General features: G+C 42.6%; 1 pseudogene; it reads left to right on the top strand.

The window, feature by feature from the left end:
* Window positions 1–1,730: 1,730 nt before the first annotated feature.
* On the top strand, window positions 1,731–1,830 carry LOC120011614 (annotated as a pseudogene).
* The last annotated feature ends 1,126 nt before the right edge of the window (window positions 1,831–2,956 follow it).

Raw genomic sequence — 2,956 nt, 5'->3', positions numbered from 1 at the left:
GTTTGCTAAAGCTAGGGAGGGGTTGAGTATCTAAAACCACAAAGTCAACCGGGAAGTAAAATTCATCCACTTGAACTAGTACGTCTTCAACTATTCCCCTAGGAATCTTGACGGATCTATCGGCTAGTTGCAAAGTAATTCTTGTAGGCTTAAGCTCACCTAACCCCATTTGTTGATAGACCGAGTATGGAAGGAGATTAACACTAGCACCTAAATCCAACAATGCTTGCTCAATCCTATGGTTCCCTATGACTATGGGAATGGTAGGGCAACCGGGATTCTTATATTTAGGTGGAGTGGTGGCTTGTAAGATGGAGCTTGCTTGCTCCGTAAGAAATGCCTTCTCTTTCACATTCAATTTGCGTTTCACGGTACACAAATCCTTGAGGAACTTTGCATACGAGGGAACTTGTTTGATGGCATCTAGAAGAGGTATGTTCACTTTCACTTGTTTGAAAAGTTCAAACATCTCTTTATGTAGAGCCTCATTGGTTTTCTTCCCTAATCGGTGAGGAAATGGTGGCCTTGGGATACACTCTTTATCCTTAGACGTGTCTACCCTTGTCCTATGTGATTGTCCCTCACTCGCCTCATCGTTTCTTGGTATTTTCTCACCTTTCTCTAAATTTCTGGATGCATTGTCCGGATGATCCAAAATAGGTGTCCGGACACTTGCATCAAGTGTACCATTTTCCTGCACAATTTTCTCCAAACTATTCTCCTTTCCACTATTTCCTTTGTCCTTCCTCCCCACACTATCCCCAAAATTCTGCACCTCATCACTTTGATCAACATTCTCATTTGGTATGGGCCTATCCACAATGCGTCCATTCCTCAAAGTGAGGATTGATTGGGCTTGTTCATGTCCACTCACCCCCCCACTAGTAGATTCCACCACATTGGCTGGTTTGGATGGATTGGGATATGGTTGAGCTGGGAATTTACCCTTCTCATATGTGGTGAGAGCTTGGGTGACCTTAGGGATTTGACTCTTAATATCCTCAATGGCTCTATTGGTTTGTTCTTGGAATTTGGTGGCCTTTTGATTCTCCCCTATTTGAGCTTGCATGAAAATGTTAAGAGTGTCTTCAAGAGACCTCTTAGGAGGTGGAATGTAAGGTTGTGGAGGTGGTTGTGTAACACTTGGAGGAGGCAATTGTTGTTGGGGTGGAGTGGGGAGTGATTGAGATTGAGCATTCCCATCATTCCTCCACCTAAAGTTTGGATGATTCCTCCAAGGGTAATTCTCATTGTAAGAATTGTTGCCTTGGTTATTAGTAGGGTAGGGCTTTCTAAAGTTTTGAGAATTGTTCCCCTTGTAACCTTGCCCAAATAGGACTTCCTTACAAGCCGGTAGAGCATTACACTCATCCGTCCTATGTTCCCTACTTTCACACAAAGTACAAGCAACTTGTCCATCAACACCAACCACATTTATAGGGGCCTTTAAGGACTCTAGGGACTCCAATCTCTTGGACAACAAAGCAAGTTTAGCATGCACATCATCATTTTCATTCAACACAAACTTGCCACTAGAGCTTGGCACAACATCATGTCGGGTTAGTGGAGGAGCTTCCCAAGATCGAGATTCCTCCGCCAACCCATCAAAGAAAGTGAATGCTTCATTGGCATCCCTATTCAAAAAATCACCTTGAGTCATGGTGGAGACCAATTTCTTCAAAGATGGAGTCAAAGATTTGTGGAAAAAATTCACAATTTGAAATTTTTGAAATCCATGGTGAGGGCACATAAACAACAAATCTTTAAACCTCTCCCAAGCTTGGAAGAAGGTTTCATGTTCTTTGCAATGAAAATTCATGATTTGTGTTTGGTAAGAGATGGTACGGTGGGAAGGAAAATATTTGTTGAGAAATTCTTCTTGCATTGCCACCCAAGTCGCAATGGATTGGGGGCGTAAGTTCTCAAACCATTGTTTTGCATGATCCTTCAAAGAGAATGGAAAAAGTTTGAGTCTCAAAATTTCTTGTGAGCATGTGACATCACCAAAAGTAGTACACACCGATTCAAAATCACGCACATGTGAATATGGTCGTTCCGATTCCATTCCATGGAATTTGGGAATCATTTGGAACATGGATGGTTTAAGGCTCACATTTTGTTGGTTCGGTGGCATGATGATGCAAGAAGGTTGGGTTTGCCTTGCGGGATGTGTAAGCTCCCGCAAAGTGCGATGCTCTTGGGCTTGGGCATGAAGGTACTCCATAGGAGGAGGTGCATGAAGGTTTTGCCCAAAAGGAGCATATTGTGGCACTTGTGGCATTTGGTAATACATGGGATGCATAAAATTATATGGGGGAGGCATATAGTATGCGGGAGGCATATTGGGAGGTGGGTAGACATTTTGTGGGGCAAATTGCGCCGCATTATCTTGTTGAAGTGGTTGAGGTGCATTTTGCAAAGCATGCTCAACTTGAACATTTTGCAAATTTTGGGCATTGCCAATTTGGACATCTTGCCCTTGCACCGGATTCATCAACTCATCAACATTCACATGTTGCAAAAGACGACGCAATGCATCAAGATTCATATCACCCCCACGTACACTCCCCGCATCACTCACATTTATATCACAACCTATCCCATCTCTATTAGACCCATGCCCACTAACATTATCTCTAGGTTGAGACATGATGGCAAACAAAGCTATCAAGTAACACGAAAGATGACAACCAACCAAGTCAAGTAACAACAGATTTTTCAATCAACAAACAACCAAGAGCAATATTAAGCAAGAACAAGAGCAAAGATAGGAATAGAATGACAATCAACCTCAGGAACAATTACACACCAAGATGTAGCAAGTAGTGATAGAAAGAAAAATGCGCAAAGCTCTCTCAAACAACGTATCACTACCAAGCAGCAAACATGGTGGCATCCATCGCCCACAGGAATCTATGTTAGCCCCATCCACCAAGTTCTCCTCACAAATTTTTTT

The sequence above is a fragment of the Tripterygium wilfordii genome, chromosome 12 (genome assembly GCF_013401445.1).
Source record: "Tripterygium wilfordii isolate XIE 37 chromosome 12, ASM1340144v1, whole genome shotgun sequence".
Classification (NCBI taxonomy): domain Eukaryota; kingdom Viridiplantae; phylum Streptophyta; class Magnoliopsida; order Celastrales; family Celastraceae; genus Tripterygium; species Tripterygium wilfordii.
The sequence above is the reverse complement of the archived record's forward strand: the minus strand, read 5'-3'. Positions and strand labels throughout refer to the sequence as shown.